The sequence below is a fragment of the Myotis nattereri genome, assembly GCF_964212035.1.
Source record: "Myotis nattereri genome assembly, chromosome: 1".
Classification (NCBI taxonomy): Eukaryota; Metazoa; Chordata; class Mammalia; order Chiroptera; family Vespertilionidae; genus Myotis; species Myotis nattereri.
This window is the reverse complement of record NC_138075.1, coordinates 205,785,250-205,803,101: the sequence shown is the minus strand read 5'-3', so window position 1 is coordinate 205,803,101 and position 17,852 is coordinate 205,785,250. Positions and strand designations below refer to the sequence as shown.

At 46.4% G+C, this 17,852-nt stretch overlaps 1 protein-coding gene across 1 annotated transcript in view; it reads right to left on the bottom strand.

The window, feature by feature from the left end:
• APBB2 (amyloid beta precursor protein binding family B member 2) overlaps positions 1–17,852 on the bottom strand; it is a 328,097-nt gene that overhangs the window by 178,667 nt on the left and 131,578 nt on the right. The window lies entirely within an intron of this gene.

The following is a 17,852-nucleotide window of genomic DNA, read 5'->3' as shown; positions in this document are numbered from 1 at the left end:
GTGGTCAGTATCCTTTCAGATGTGTTGTTCCATTTGTTCAGCATGACACCCCTTCCAGTAAATATGACCAACCCCCACCTGCACAGGAGAGATTAGAGAACATGTGCATGGACATTCTGCCAGTGGCTGAACCAGAATTGGGATCCACACAGGCATATTGTCTTTCCAGGGTTTTTTTAAGGAGCTTGAGGACAGAGTGAGCCAAGTCCTCTAATCCCCTGCATCTTTCCTGGATAGCTGTGCCCAGAATAGTGCACGGCTGTATAATCCCATAGGCAACCCATCCTTATGTGACTCCCCAGTGCTACCTTCCCCCCCCCCCACCCCCGCCAAAGCAAGATGAGAAACCATATGCCCAGCCAGTGTGGCTCAGTGATTGAGTGTCAGCCCATGGACCAGGAGGTCACAGTCTGACTCTGGGTCTGGGCACATGCCCAGGTTATGGGCTTGACCCACCGTGGGGGGCATGCAGGAAGCAGCTAATCAATGATTCTCTCTCATTACTGATGTTTCTATCCCTCTCTCCCTCCCTTCCTCTCTCTGAAATCAATTTAAAGAAACATAAACAAAGATGGAAAACCATAATCAAAGACAAAAATCGGTGCAGTCCCATTTACTGACCCTGTACAATTAACTCCTCTGATTTTAATAAAAGAGGGAGAGGGGGAGAAGGAATGATCGAAGGAAGGAGGGAAGAATGAAAGGAGGGAAAGAAGAAGGAGGCAAAGAAAAGGAGGGGTGGGGGGAATGTCCCAGACTGCAGAAATGGGAGGAAAACACACACCCAAATCGTACTCTCAATGTCCTCTCATCGACGTCAGGATTTTTTCTCCCCACAAGAGTATCATCAGCTACTGATCTTGGAACAACCTGCTGGTCCTCGGCCCTTCAGCTGGTCCTGCAGACAGGTCTCAGAGAAGACAGTCCCACCAGGAGCACATCTTTCAGAAAGGCAGCAGGGGGCAGGGGGAAATGTCCTCAGGCTGACCGGCAGGCTGAGGCCGCCACCAGGAACAGGGCGTGCCCTCAACACAGAATGACCATTCACAAAGAGAACCAAGGGCCTCTATCTCTAGCCATGATCGGCTCTCCTAGCCGAAACGGAAGGGCAGACAGGAAAGCGGAAGGCAAGAATCACTGGCAGGGAAGCTGAAACAAAGGTGCCCCCAAATGCAAGACCACACCCATCGCTTCTCCTGTTCTCACACCCAATATTCTTAAACTGGGAAAAGGACAAGTGCCTTTAAGGTCACAAACTATCAAGAAACACTGTTCAGACCTACTGTGGACTCAATCCCATGCTAAGACGGATGAGCAGGGGAGGGTCCATAAACTCAGATGTTTGTTAGGATGCACAACCATGGATCTTTTCTCTAGATAGTTTTCCCAGGTTAAGAACCACTGCACTAGTTGATCACAGTGAGAAAAGAGAGCTCTGTAAAAATAAACCATCATGCTCCCACCATACCTTCTTCTCAACTTCCCTAATCCAGTTAGGCAGACATCCAAGTGATGTCCCAGCCCCCATGTCCAACTGGGAACCTGGTACACTCATTCATGCTCAGAGGTTGCTGGCATCTATATTCTCCTCCCTCCATTGCCACAGTCATCACCTAAGTCAAGCTTTTATGAACCTTCCTGGAGGCCTGCAATCCACCTCCTGATTGCCCCTCTGCCTTCACCCCTGTCCTCCTGCACATTCCTACCAACTCATCTTCCCAAGACAATCCCCCAACTCATCTTCCCAAGAGAATCCACCACTTTTATCAGCACCACACCCACACTACAGATCATCAAAAAGGGGACTCTAGGGCCAGACCACCTGGGTTTGAATTCTGTCTCCATCACTGCCTATGGGTGTCTCTGTGTGCCTCAGTTTCCTTAACTATGAACTGGAGATAGAGTACCAACATGAAAGGCTTGTGGGAATTAAACGGGTGAGGGCACATGAAGCACCAAGAATAGTGGTGGCACACAATCAGTGTGATATGTTAGTTACCACAGTCATCCTCAACAACATCATCATCATCATTTTAGGAGATCATCATCATCATCATTTTAGGAGCTCCCCACTGGCTACCAAATAAAATTCTAACTTTATTGATAGATCTCAAGACCCTCCCTTCACTGGCCCAAACTGGCCTGAACTAGCCCCAACTTGCCCCTGACTGCTATGGACGTAAGTACTTTCTCTATCTCCTGATCTCAAAGGGGCACCACACTGGGTTGCATCCTCTTTACTGACCCCACCAAAAGTTTCCCACTTGCATGCTTCTATCATCTGCTCTGCCAGGATGCCCTGCCTCCTATCACTGCCTGTGAAACCCTCATCTTGCACTGCTGGTGGGAATGCAAACTGGTGTAGTCACTGTGGAAAACAGTATGGCGTTTCCTCAAAACATTAAAAATGGAACTTCCATTTGACCCAGTAATCCCACTTCTAGGAATATATCCCAAGAAAACAGAAACACCAATCAGAAGGAATATATGCACCCCTATGTTCATCGCAGCACAATTTACAATAGATAAGATTTGGAAACAGCCTAAGTGCCCATCAGCAGATGAGTGGATTAGAAAACTGTGGTACATCTACACAATGGAATACTATGCTGCTGTAAAAAAGAAGAAATTCTTACCATTTGCAACAGCATGGGTGGAACTGGAGAGCATTATGCTAAGTGAAATAAGCCAGTCAGAGGAAGATAAATATCATATGATCTCATTCATTTGTGGAATATAATGAATGACATAAACTGATGAACAAAAACAGAACCAGAGACATAGAAGCATCAAATAGACTGTCCAACCTATGAGGGAGTAAGAGATCAATCAAAGGACTTGTATGCATGCATATGAGCATAACCAATGGACACAAATGAGGGGGGGGGGGGCATGTGCTGGGGGTTGAGGGCACCTGGGGAGAGGTCAATGGGGGAAAAAGGAGACTTATGCAATACATCAAACAATAAAGAACTTAAAAAACAAAAACAAACATCAACAGCTCTCAACAACAAAAACACCAATCCCACCTAAGGCACTGCCATCAAGAATTCCAGCAGGCAGCACCTAAGATGTAAACACATCTAGCAGGTTTGGTGGCCCTGTCCCTACCTGCCCAATAGCCACTTCCTGCTCCAACTCAAAGGAATAACTTTTCTCCTCTCAGGGTTTCAGTTCTTATTTGTAAAATAAGGCATCACAACAGATGGCATATTAGGTCCTTAAGGCTGCACAATGTTTCCTCCTTCCTATGGAACAGTCTTTCAAGATGCACAGGGTAGTCATATGTATTTTTATTTTTTAAATAAATGACTAAAAATATTTTAGGTCTCAAGTTCTGAGGTTATGAAAAAAGTAGGATTTTTACTAGATGATGTCTGAAATCCCTTTCTCTTTACAATTTGTTGACCCTATGACTTACAGTCCCTATTTTCCTAACAGCTTAGAAGACAATTTTCTTTTCTTTTTTTAATATATTTTTATTGACTTCAGAGAGGAAGGGAGAGGGGGAGAGAGAGATAGAAACATCAATGATGAGAGAGAATCATTGGTCGCCTCCTGCATGGCCCCTACTGGGAACTGAGCCCGCAACCTGGGCATGTGCCCTTGACCAGAATCAAACCTGGGACCCTTCAGTCCGCAGACTGACGCTTTATCCACTGAGCCAAACCATCTAGGGCCAATTTTCATTTTATACCTTACATTATCTCCATGATGCATACTACAGAGCCATTTCTATCCCTCCTATGGAAAACAATACACTAAGTGTTTGTACTAAGTCCAAGACAATAAAAAAAGAAAATACAAACTAATTCCCTCTACCCCTCTTTTCAGCAATTGAGAATTACAGGATAAATAGTTTCCCATAAAAGTACAAAACCAGCCCCCCAAATTTCTTGAAATTGCCAGGGTGGAACTTAGCCATAAAAAGTTTGAGAAGCAGCAGAAAATGTAATAATACCATTACCCTGAAGTCCAATAAAGCCTGTTGGAGCTTCACATTTTTAAGAAATCAGACTATTTACGCTATTACCCCTAGTATTGCTATAGCTTCCTATAGAGCCATAAATATACACAATGTAGTTCACCAGAATATTGACTAAGACTATCATAAAAAAGGCCATAAGGAAGACACTGGCCATGAAATACGCTCTGTGGTACGTGCTACAGCAGGTTCACGCAGACAAGTCCATTTATTGTGAAAATTGCATTTCCAGGTCCACAACTCATCACTTGCATCTGTGAGCAACTTCTAACATGAGTTAGAACTCTTTTTTCAGAGACTGTTTACACACAGGCGAAAGGTCACACTGAACATCCAGAAACATTTGTGAAGCCACCACAGCACACAGGAAACAGCTTATTACATCTGCATTTTCCCATTCACTTCAGTTAGCACTGTATTCGGCCTTAAGTATCAGACACCTAACTAACAACAGAAAGTAGTTGGAAGGCCGGGGTGCTGGTGTCCATTCAACAGGAACAGTGTCCGAGCAGGTATTATCTCTCCATGATGCTCTCAGCTTGTCCTTCAGGCTCGTCACCTCAGGGTGACAAGAGGACTGCTTGCTGTGCATTCGGGAATCTTATCAGCATTCAAGGCAGAAAGCAGAGGAAAGCAACGAAGGGCAGTGACAGGCTCATTTGTCAGGTTTTATCAGGACAATAAATGCTTTCCCAGAAACCCTACCTCCAACCCTGTGGATTTACCCTTAGGTCTCGCCAGCCAGAACGAGGTCACATGGCCACTAGCTAGTGGAATGCGAGGAAGTCAGGGGCCAGGACTGGTATGTTGGCTTACACCATCACAGTCTACTGCCTGAGGCTGGTCACTGTGCCACCCTGAATTAAATCCAGGTCTCTTGGAAAAACAGAGCAAGATATGGGTACTGCGTGGGCAATTCATTGTGCCTCCAACTTAGGAATAAGAAAGTCATCCAAATAGAGAAGATAATTAAAGTATTTCCAGTGTTTTCTGCTCCTCATATCAAAAGTATCTATTACATATAAAGTAACGTTTTAAAAAATCCCAATGCCTATAAAAACAAACAAACAAAAGCTGCTTAATCTCTAGGCTCATATGCTCTTGTGTATATACAGAAGGTGGGATAAAAGTAGACTTACAGTTGTGAGTACACAAAACACAGATTTTATTCTTATATTATTATTTATTATATTATTAGAGGCCTGATGCACAACATTTGTGCACTGGGAGGTAAGGGGGGGCAGGTCCCTCTCGCAGTCCAGGACCCCTTGGGAAATGTCCACCTGCCGGCTTAGGCCCGCTCCCCGCGAGGGGTCCTTAGCACTGCTGCAGAGGCAGGGTGGATGCACTTGCCAGCTGTGAGTGCAGTTTCTGGCTGAGCAGTGCTCCCCTGTGGGAGCGCACTGACCGCCAGGGGGCAGCTCCTGTGTTGAGCATCTGCCCCCTGGTGGTCAGTGTGCATAATAGGGACCGGTCATTCCGCCGTTCGGTTAATTTGCATATTAGGATTTTATTTTATAGGATTTTCCATACAAATAACTGTAAACCGGCTTTTGCCCCACCTGTGTGTATGTGTGTATGTGTATGTGTGTGTGTGTATAAACTGGCAGTTAAATGGTTAAAAGGTAGGTGTGAAGTCTTGCTGCTGTGAATTCTGGTCATAATCTGAACACAAAGAAGCTCTACCTGAGGTGAGGTTCATCGTTCCCCAGGTAGAAAGGCTACGATGCCATCTTCCAACATACCATTTGGGAGAGAAGCACCCTAAAGGTACTTTCCCCATCAGTTTTCCCTCTGCTTTTATTCACCTCCCTGCCCCTGCCTAACCCTCTTTAGCATCCTGGATCTCCCACAGGATCCTGCCACCCACCTACTTAATGTTAACTTCCCACTACTCTTAGAAAACAAGAGAAATTTCTCACCAAGGCCCTCAAGTCTGACTGAGTCCCGCCTCCTCTTCAACCTCATCTCCCACCAAGCCCACCACGCTCACTATGCTGGGGCCACTTTCACCTCATTTCCATTCCCAGAACTGTCCCTATTCCTGCAGACTGGAATGAGCTTTCCTCAGTTCTCCCCGTGCTTCAGACCATGGACCAAACATCACTTCTTCAGGGAGATCTTCCTATTTCCCCCTATGTCATATGGGCCCTGCCCAGGAACACCTGTCATTCTCCTGGCTCCTCCACAGTATGCACCACAACCCACAATTATCTTCTCTAGTGAGTGGCTTTCCTATTGTCTGTCACTGTCACTGGAATAGAAGTTCCATGGGAGCAGCGACCTTACCTGCCTTTCTCATTGCTCTATCCCCAGTGCCCAGCACACAGTAGGGCTCTAGACTGTTAGCTTTACATTCCTACTTCCAGGACAGGCTCTAACGTCCCTCGGTATCACTAACTCCTGGTGTGGTCACCAAGTAGACCCTGCATCCCCAGGACTTAAACCCACTCCTTACCCTCATAATCTTGATCTCGGAATTTTCTTTCTCCCCAACAACTTCTCTTGCTTGTAACCTCTTCCTACTTCTCTCACCTTTATCAAAGCAGGCAGCACAGTAGTTAGGAGCACTGGAGCCAGACAACCTGGTTTCAAATCCCAACTATACCCCCTATGATGTAGCCTTAAATAAATCAGCTATCTCCTCTGTGCCTCCATGTCCTCATCTGTTACTGGAGTGATCATAGCACCTCTGTCACAGAGAGCTGTTGGGAGGATTTAAAAATACACATAGCCTGGTGTGGCTCAGTGGTTGAGCGTTGCTCTATGAACCAGGAGGTCACAGTTGGATTCCGGTCAGGGCACATGCCCGGGTTGCGGGCGCAATCCCCAGTAAGGGGCATGCAGGAGGCAGCCAATCAATGTTTCTCATCACTGATTTTTCTTTTTCTTTCTCCCTCTCCCTTCCTCTCTCTGAAGTCAATTTAAACACACACACACACACACACACACACACACACACACAAATACACATAAAATGCTCAGAACAGTGCCCATGTGTTAATCATTAATAATGATATAAATAGCCCATCATGAACTTGCTCTTTGTTCTCACCCGGATATGCACTCCCTAGACCAGGGGTGGGCAAACTTTTTGACTCGAGGGCCACAATGGGTTCTTAAACTGGACCGAGGGCCGGAACAAAAGCATGGATGGAGTGTTTGTGTGAACTAATATAAATTCAAAGTAAACATCATTACATAAAAGGGTACGGTCTTTTTTTTTTTTTTTTTTTTTTAGTTTTATTCATTTCAAACAGGCCGGATCTGGCCCGCAGGCTGTAGTTTGCCCACGGCTGCCCTAGACCCTTCCTGCATGATCATACTTCATTAGGTCCCTCCATGATATCCCATTTCATGTGCCCTTCAAACACCACCCACAGCACCTGCAATTTCACAGCTGACCTTCCGACTCCATGATCTGAATCACACCTATTAGCAGCCCTTTGTGTCCCACTGGAAGAAGATGCTCTCTACATTTGTTGTTTCCCCTTGAACTTCACCAATAACACATATCTTTACTGGCCTTCCTCGTCTCTAAATACTACACCATATAACTTGATTCTGATCATACTGCTACTACCTTGAAAACATAAACTCTCTGTGAGGACAATCTGTAACTCCTCAACCCTCCAGAAGCCCAGCATAGCATTATGAGTATAGGAGATGCAGCATCAATTGATCTACTGATTGGCCCTGATCATCCCTCAGCCTTAACACCACCCTGCCCCTCAACCCGAAAAAGGGGAAACTCTTTTAAGCTTTAATCTTGGCGCTTCTGTGTGAGGAACAGTGATTTTAAAAACAAAGACTTTCTATCTCCTGATGTTCAAAAAAATAGGAAATTCTCTTCACACTTAACCAAGTTCCAATCACAGGAGAGGACAGTAGCAGGTATGCATGATCTAGCCGAGTCATGCTGGATTCACTGGAATCAAGCTGCAAATAAGCAATATGTAGCTTAAGCTCTTTGGGGACTTTCTTGTAGCCTGGGATATGGGGATCAACTTTTCCCATAATTGGACACTCCTAAGAACAAATTCAAAGGAGGAAACAAATGTAATCCCATGGATTTTCCTCAGAACTGAAAGGTAGAGAATGACTAAAAAGTATAGATGTAGCTTTAATAAAGCATTCTCTATAGAATATTCAATAGTAAGTGCTTGCTAATATATATATATATATATATATATACACACTAGAGGCCCAGTGCACAAAATTTGTGCATGGGGGTGGGGGGGGGGGGCTGGCCCCCTCAGCCCGGCCTGCATCCTCTTCAATCCAGGACCACTGGCTCCTAACTGCTTGCCTACCTGACTGACTGATCACCCTAACTGCTCCTCTGCCAGCCTGATCACCCCCTAACTGCCCTCCCCTGCTGGTCTGATCACCCCTAACTGCCTCTACCTCGGGTCCTGCCACCATGGCTTTGTCCAGAAGGACATCTGGAAGATGTCCGGTCTAATTAGCATATTACTCTTTTATTAGTATAGATATATACTCTTTCTACCTATGGACTGACCTATCTATCCAAACACACACACACACACACACACACACACACACACTCATAAAAGAAAGGTCTAACAGGTTCAGAGGCTAACAACACCCTGACCTATCTCCTGACTCTGAAATGTGCCAAGTCATTCCTTGCAGAATTCTCTGATTTCATTTTGCAAGGCTCTCTGTGGTCTTCATTCAGGTCAATGGCGCTCACTTCCACCCAGAACAATTCCAGGTTTGCATAAACAAGCAAAGTGTCTAGGAAATCTGGGAAAATAACTCCCACCTGCTTTGGTTTCCAAATTGCCCCATAAAGTTGCATATTTCTCTTCTTTCCATTCCAGGGGCTGCTCCCAGGAGATAGGTCTTAAACTTCCAAAGTCTGGCTGAGGCACTTCCTTCCTGCTACTCCCTGGCCAACCCCTTAGGACAACACAGTCTTCTCACCTCAATCTGAGTGAGAGCTTGTCCACATACACAGAAGTGACCCTTGCAAATCCCTTTCATGTGGAGTGTGGGGGCTGGGAATGAGGTCCCCAGGTACTCAACACACTACAACCAGGTTTCCTTGCAACAAGAAAGCTAGTCTATAGAAAGAGAAAAATAAATCACATTTAGTTCCTCTCCAAGGACTATTCTGCCATGTTTCCTATTCTCCTTCCACAACAAAGCAGACACCACGCGCGGGCTTCTTTCCCAGGTGTTCATTCCTATCACTGCGGACAACATAGCACATCCCGTTCTGTGCTCTTTTGTTGCCGCAGGGAAAGTGCTAGACCCAGAGCAACCATGTGGAGGGGAGACATTTCATTCCAACAGCATAAGATTTCAAATCTCAACCTTAAAAAAGGAAGATTATAGAGGGGGTTTAAAAAAAAAACACACACAAAAATTTATAAAGAAGGGATTTTTAACTTGAGCTGTGGAACTTTTAATTTCTCTCTTGAGACAGAGAAATAACCTTTCTTTAGTACTGTTAATAGCAAGAAATAACCTTATCTACTAGACATGAAAAGAAGCTCTATATTTATGAGTACCTAAAAAATATTGGCAATAGACAGGCCAGAGATAACCAATTTCACAGCTCAGGTTCGTACGCCATGTAAAAATCTAGAACCTCACTTACTGAGTCTGAGACAGGCACAGAAAGCGTATTCTATGAGTGGGCAGATGACCACCGTGAGACCGAACTCACTGCACTGTGAAACCGTGGTTACTCAGGTACAAGGAGTCCCCACAGAAGAATCTGTAGAACAGCCAACCACTGACTTAACATTAGTTAACACTTATCTATTTTTATTTTATTTTTTTAAAATATATTTTTTATTGATTTTTTACAGAGAGGAAGGGAGAGGGATAGAGAGTTAGAAACATCGATGAGAGAGAAACATCGATCAGCTGCCTCCTGCACACTCCCTACTGGGGATGTGCCCGCAACCAAGGTACATGCCCTTGACCGGAATCGAACCTGGGACCCTTGAGTCCACAGGCTGATGCTCTATCCACTGAGCCAAACTGGTTAGGGCAACACTTATCTATTTTTAAAGTTCTGCAGAACTCAGGTATTATAAGCTGATGATTCAAAGATCTTAAAATCCTATAATCAGACGGTGATGATAAAATTTCTAGCCAATATGGTGAGCCAAAACGACAAAGAAGGACTCTGCCTGTTTTAAATACATGGAAAAACTGAGTAAGATGTAAATACAAAGAAAAAGTCAAAATCATGAGAAATAAATCCCTGGGCCAGAGTAGGAGGAAATGGGCCGTCCTCATACAAGGATGACAGAATGGAAACAGATAAAACTTCTCCAGAGGGCAGTCTGGATGTGTGTTGCAATGTCTTTAAAATGTGCAAGCAACCCTTTAACTGAGCCATTTCACTTGTAGACACTTTTTAAGGAGAAAAAAGTTATGAGCAATTGTCCGTGTAGCGACACGGACAATAAAAGACTGGAAATAACCTAAATGTTTAACAATGGGTGATTGTTAATTATGATATATCCATGCAATGTAGTAAAGTATAAAACCATAAAATATCACATACTAGTATTAGTAGAACATTTAATAATGTCATCATTCCATGATGAACTAAGCTACAAAAAGCAGGTCATAAAGTGAGATGAACAGTATGACTGCAATAAGGCTTAATCTAAAGGTATAGATACATGCACACATACACACAGACTACAAAGACACATGCAAAATGTGAAGGATCTTTTTTCTCTCCCTGTGCTTTTGGTGTTTGCACACTTTCTAAAATAAATGGATCTTATTTCCTAGGGGTAGAGTAAAAATCTAATCAGTGTCATTTAAAAAATCATATTGCCTTTTGCCTTGCCCAACTCCTGTATCCTCTCTTCATTCATGGAATTTTATTACTGAAACCGTGAGCCTCCCCAGAGGTTCTGCTGTGATCGCCCACGTCTGGACATCCTGCAGGACTTCCTCCCGCACCAGGAAAACCAATTAAAACCAGAGCAGAAAGTCCCTCTTCTGAGATACAGCATATCCTGGCTGCAATGGGCAGTGGGACCCACTGGCTGGTAATGACCTTGAGCGCTGCTCTCAGGCTCCTGGTCTTAACGCAAATTCCAAATGTTTCCTCAAACCCTGGCTATGCTCAGAGCTCCCACCACACGCCCCCTGCAAACTCCAATTCTGCCCAAGTTCCAGTCCTGCCTGATCTCAGGGCCCATGCTCTTCAAACTGAGAGTTGAGACAATGAATGGGTGGTGAACATCCACTGAGTGGGTCCTGACCAGCATTTCTTAACCACAACTGTCCTTCCTCACACCAAGGTGAATCAGCCGTCCTGCATTCCCCTGGTTTCACTGCCTTTCTCTGGAACACCGTCGAAATAATATGCGTCGAAATAATAATTCTACCACAGGCTGCGGCTATCTGTGAGCTGCTACGACACTCAATGTACTGGTCTAAAGAGATATTTATGGCACTGAGTAAACACAATGCATGACCTAGTCCAGTGGTTCTCAACCTTCCTAATGCCGCGACCCTTTAATACAGTTCTGCATGTAGTGGTAACCGCCAACCATAAAATTATTTTCGTTGCTGCTGTAATTTTGCTACTGTTATGAATCATAATGTAAATATCTGATATGCAGGATGTATTTTCATTGTTACAAATTGAACATAATTAAAGCATAGTAATTAATCACAAAAACAATATGTAATTATATATGTGTTTTCTGATGGCCTTAGGCGACCCCTGTGAAAGGGTCGTTCGACCCCCAAAGGGGTCGCGACCCACAGATTGAGAACCGCTGACCTAGTCCCATGTCTGCAAGTAAACAGAGTAAATAAATTTATTGAGAGAGAGTATGTGAAGTATAGAAAAGTGTTCAACAAAAATGTTAAAAGCAGTTATCTCTCGGGATGTAGGGTTGCGAGAACATTTTTATTTTTTAAATTTTTCTATATTACACATGTATTGCTTGCAGGATGTTACTATTTCTGTATTAATCTTTACTCTTTCTGTACAAAGTGCTCCTCTAGGGCCTTTGCATTACTGGTGGCTACCAGGTTTAAAGAATGGAGAAAAGAGGAGGCATGAGACAGCTGTCAGCACCCTTTGCTGCTGAATCTTTTAGGCCTTTACGTCCCATATTAGCAAACACTGTGGTAGCAAGAACAGGCGAGTAGACAGCACCTAAATTAGTGATGGCGATCCTTTTGAGCTCGGCGTGTCAACATTTTGAAAAACCCTAACTTAACTCTGGTGCCGTGTCACATATAGAAATTTTTTGAGAGTTGCAACCATAATAAAACAAAGACTTATATTTTTGATATTTATTTTATATATTTAAATGCCATTTTACAAAGAAAAGTCAACCAAAAAAATGAGTTCGCGTGTCACCCCTGACACGCGTGTCATAGGTTCGCCATCACTGACCTAAATAATCAATCGCCCGGCTCCGGCCCTTGACTTCTTATTTTGGTGCTCGGTGGATGCCAGCCCACACGCATGACTGGTGCTCAGCCGGTCAGTAGAAAGCCTGATGGGAAAAAGCACGGACACGGGAGCAGACACACCTACGCTCACACCTAGGCAACTCTGCTCTGGCCCGTTACTTTGTTGTTCTAGCCTCACTTCCTCGCCTGTGAGATGGAGATAACAGACGGACCTTTCAAAGTTTATGCGGCTGGAAGTGAAAAACTTCTAGTAGAATCAAGACCCCATGTGTGGCATGAAGAAGAAGCACAAAGCAAACCAACGCCTTTCCTCCGTGCGAGTGGGGAAGGCAAGAGTGAACGGCCACAGGAAAGAATCCTAAGTGCCTGTTGCTGCTTCAACTTTTCAAATGGCAACTTCTTAAGTGCAGAAGGGAGGAAACACGCCCCTGTGAGTGAGCGGGAGGGGAGGCAGGAGAGCCCGGAGGGTGAGCAGCACAGGCCCGGCACCCGGCTGCCTGGAGCCCTGCCTGTGCCTCCTCGGCCTGGGCCTGCACAGGCTCCGCCGCATGCTCTGGAAAATGCCTCCCTGGGCCTTCCTGAGGACACATATCCAGACCCACCCCCACACCCAAGGTGATTCCACAAATATTTGAGCACTATCCTCACACACAGAGGCGAGAAGGGAAATGAAAATGTCAGGTGTCAAAGTTCAGCAGAGTGTATGTAAAGAGCAACTGGGGACACAGGCTTCGGGGGGGAGATGTAAGAGCTACAGGAGCACGTGCTGCCAGCGAGGGGAAACCAGCGGGGCTGCCCAGGAAAGAGAGCCGCTCTGCCGCACCCTGAGGCCGGAGCAGGGTTCTAGCGGGGTGTCTAAAGATGGAGCAACGGCACACTGACCCAGAGGCAAAGGTGCGTCTCAGCAGGGGCTCCCACGTGGGCTAGCCTCAGGCATCTCCTGAGGAATGCCACTGCTGACAACAGCAATCGCATTTCTAACCATGAGCAATGGGTACTGAAGGAGTAGAAGCCGAAGTGGGGAGGACTTGAATGTCGGGGCGCCCTTCTGGACTAGTGAGGATATTCTAAATACTCTTGGCAGGGAAGTGGCACACTCAGAGCTAAGGTATAAGTGCTTCAGCTGTTGGATTAATCTGGCTTTTATGAATGAGTCAAATTTGCAGAGAGGGAGACATCAGGCCAGAAGTCAGGAGGCTGCCGCAACAGTCCAGATCCGGACGCCAGGGTGAGAGCGGCGGCTGCAGTGAAGCAAAGGAACCGATAGGTGCAGGTAAAAATAACGAAGGATGCAACCTCATTATTAATTCCTAGGACTAATCAACTCTAGTCTTAACACAAGCACAGATATCTGCTATAAAGTCAGGAGAGGTCAGGCTCCGGCCCTTGACTTCTTATTTTGGTGCTCGGTGGATGCCAGCCCACACGCAAGAAAGAACAGCATCCGTCCTCAAAGCAGCATCCTGTCCTTGAAAGGCAAAGCCGGGATCCCAGACCAGAAGGAGAGAAAATCTAAACTCCAAGTTGCCATGTGAACCTCAAAAAACAACTCAGAGCACAGCAACTCCTGTCCACACTTAGTAACAAAACTATAAACTCCAGAGAATTATTTCCCCCCGAAATAGTTTCCCTTCCCTGGGAACAATGTGGCCCTGCTCAGCCCCAGGCCTGGCCCGGAGGCCCCGTGTCACCTTAGATTTCTTGTCTTAGATGACAAGGAGACAGAGCAGCTGAGGTTAATGTTCCCGCGAAGAGTGGCCACTCAACCAGGTCAGTGGGAGGCTTCAACAAGCGAATTTCATCTAATAATCCGGGGAAGGGAGGTGCAAAGGGGAGCGGTGAGAACAGAAAGGAAACCACATAAAGTAAATGACGGTTTTAATGCATTGGACTAAGGGATCGACAGTACTGAAACGAAGGGACGGGAAGCACACAAAGGTGAGAGCCACATTCCAGCCGCAGGGAAGGGCGTTTCAAGCCACTTGTGCAGACACGCTGCAGGCCAAGGGGCCAACGTGTGCCCCATGGAGAAGGCGGCCACTCACTCTCCTTCCCACCAGCAGAAAGCACAGGTGACCCGCCCAGCAGAGGCCTCTGAGGATGCCAGCAAGTCCCCGCACCCAGGAAGGTAAGATAAGACAGTTTTCTCCTAGAGAACTCTGGGTAAATAATAATATGTGAAAAAGAAGAGCTTCCTTTCAGCTACCTGACAGCAAAGCCTTTGCAGCTCGGAGACCCCTGGAAACCTCCCAGGAGGTGGGATGGTGGGGCCAGGGAAGCATTCCCCAGGACAGTAAAAAAGGAGCACGTTTACATTTGTGAATTTACCTTCCCCAGAGAACAATCGCTGGAATTTTAACCATTTGAAAGAAGAATTTCCTCGATATATGAGTATATTAGATCCAACCATATGAAATAAGCATTTTAGTAGGTTGAATAATAACACTTTCGTAGGGTTCAATCATAGCACCTGGTTTCCAACTTTCTTCTACATCAGAGATAGACGACATTTTTCTTAACAGGACAGATTATAGATACACTAGGGGCCCGGTGCACGAAATTCGTGCACTGGGTGGGGGGGGGGGGAGTGTCCCTCAGCCCAGCCTGCCCCCTCTCACATACTGGCAGCCCTCAGGTATTGACCCCCATCACCCTCCCATCGCCTGATCAGCCCCTTGCCCAGGCCTGATGCCTCCGCCAGAGGTGTCAGGCTTGGACAGGGGACCCCCATCTCCCCCCGATCACTGGCTCTGGCCCCCGCCCAGGCCTGAGGCCTCTGGCCCAGGAATCATGCCTGGGCAGGGGACCCCCATCTCCCTCTGATCGCTTGCTCCACCCCCCGCCCAAGCCTGACGCCTCTGACCCAGGCTTCAAGCCTGGGCAAGGGGACCATCATATCCCCCAATCCCTGGCTCTGCCCCCCACCCAGGCCTGACGCCTCTGACCCAGGCTTCAAGCCTGGGCAAGGGCACCATCATATCCCCCCAATCCCCGGCTCTTCCCCCCACCCACGCCTGATGCCTCAGCCAGAGGAGTTGACCCTCATCACCCTCCGATCACCAATCACCGGATTGGCCCCTTGACCAGGCCTGAGGCCTCTGGCAGAGGTGTCAGGCCTGGGCAGGGGACCCCCAGCTCCCCACGGTTGCAGGCTCCACCCCTGCCCAGGCCTAACACCTCTGGCCTAGGCGTCCAGCCCAGGCAGTGGGGACCCGCAGTGGCAGCGGGGGGCGCCGCGATCGTGGGCTTCGCTTTAGGCCCAGGCAAGGGACCCGTAGCTCCTGGGACTGCCAGCTTCGACCCTGCCCAGCTCCCATCGCTGGCTCCACCCCTACTTCCTGCTATCACTGGCCAGGGCGGCAAAGGCGCCTGATTCTCCGATCATGGCTGGGGGGCAGGGCAAAGGCGGCCCCAGGGCCGCCTTTGCCCTGCCCCCCAGCTCTTAGCTCCCCCCTGGGTTTCTGATCACTGTCAGTGGCAGGGGGCTTCTTCCTGCTTTCCCTTTCACCTCCCTGCATTGTGCCTACATATGCAAATTAACCGCCATCTTGTTGGCAGTTAACTGCCAATCTTAGTTGGCAGTTAACTGCCAATCTTAGTTGGCAGTTAATTTGCATATAGCCCTGATTAGCCAATGAAAAAGGTATCGCCGTACGCCAATTACCATTTTTCTCTTTTATTAGTGTAGATTAGGTTCTCAGGGGCAAGAAGCAAGATAGAGATTACTAGTATGTAGGGATTTATATAACCACTAGAGGCCCGGTGCACGGATTCGTGCATGGGTGGGGTCCCTCGGCCTGGCCTGTGCCCTCTCGTAATCTGGGACTCCTCGGGGGATGCTGGGCTGCCAGGTTTCAGCCCGAGGGCTGTAGCAGTGCTGAAGCAGCCGGTGGCCGGGAGGAACCCCACCTTGGCAGGGCGCAGCTCCACTGTTGTTCATCCGAGCCCTGCTGCACCAGCCACCACTGCCCAGTACGCTGCCATGGAGGCGGGAAAGGCTCCAGCTGGCGAGCCCGGCTTCGGGCTGAGTGGCGCTCCAGCTGTGGGAGCACACTGACCACCAGGGGGCAGCTCCTACATTGAGCATCTTCCCCCTGGTGGTCAGTGTGCGTCATAGCGACTGGTCATTCCAGTCATTCTGTCATAACGGTCACTTAGGATTATATATATATATATATATATATATATATATAGATAGATAGATAGATAGATATAGATATATAGATATATAGATATATATAGATATCTATATATATAGATATCTATATATATGAAATGTAACCATTTAAAACCACAGAAGCCATTGTTAGCTCCTACAAAAAAATCGGCCTGGCTGAATTTGGCCATGAGCCATCGTTGGCCAACCTCCGGACTACAGTATACAGGACAAACTTTTTGTGATGATGATCAGTATGAAAACTGTTCATTTTACAGTAATTCAGTAATGGCCTTGGAGGATGCTAAGGTACATGTAAAAATCTGTCTATCCCACTCCTGCGGCTTTGACCCTGGTGCTTGGTCTGAATCCTCACTCTGTTGTCAGTTCTCCCTCCACTGCTGCTCCCAGTGATCTGGCTGTTAGGGTGATGTTAAAAGCAGTTGTCTGGGTATGGCCTGGAAGGGGGTTCTAACTTTCCTATGAAGAAAAAAAGTGAACTGTACAAGGAAAAGGGACCTAAAGGTGGATATGAACAAGCATAACAATGCACGGGACATGGGAGCAAGGGCACTCTGGGGAATTACACACCCAAACACACCCCTGATTTGAAGCTAAAATTCCAGTAATTCAAAAGGAAGCAACAAAAACAAAGAAATATCTAAACAACTGGCTGAAAGACTAAAGGGAACAGAAAATATGTTTGAGGCAAATTCTCCTTTATAGAAGTAAGAAGGAACATTACATGGGCAATAATCATTTTTCTCCGAAGTGAATCAGGGGTCGTGACAAACAGGAAAAGGCTGCCACTGTAGCCATTCCCCAAAGACGATGATGAGGAAAACCTTAGTGTGTGAGACATTGGAAGTCATCACGGAGGGAGTCAGGAATTTCCTCTTTGGAGAATGTTAAGAAATAAGAGTTGGGGCCTCTCTCCCTGACACGTGTTCAACAATGACATCCCCAGAGGACCTCTCTTCTGAGTCCATGAGTTTTTTTATTTCAAAGAATTCAAAGAGTCACTGGGACATGTTTTTAATTTATGGCATTGCTATTGGTCCAAATGTTTTATATTGTGATGAAAAAGGAAAGCTAAAAAAAAAAAAAAAAACCTCTATATGACTAGATGCACTGAAAGGAAGATTGCTGATATACACTCCTGGTATTATAGGGCCAATAAATTATAAAAAATTCTAATTTCTCATCATTCAATATTAAACATTTACCCTAGAGCAATTCACTCTCTTGCATTCCTAAATATTGTCAGTTAAACAT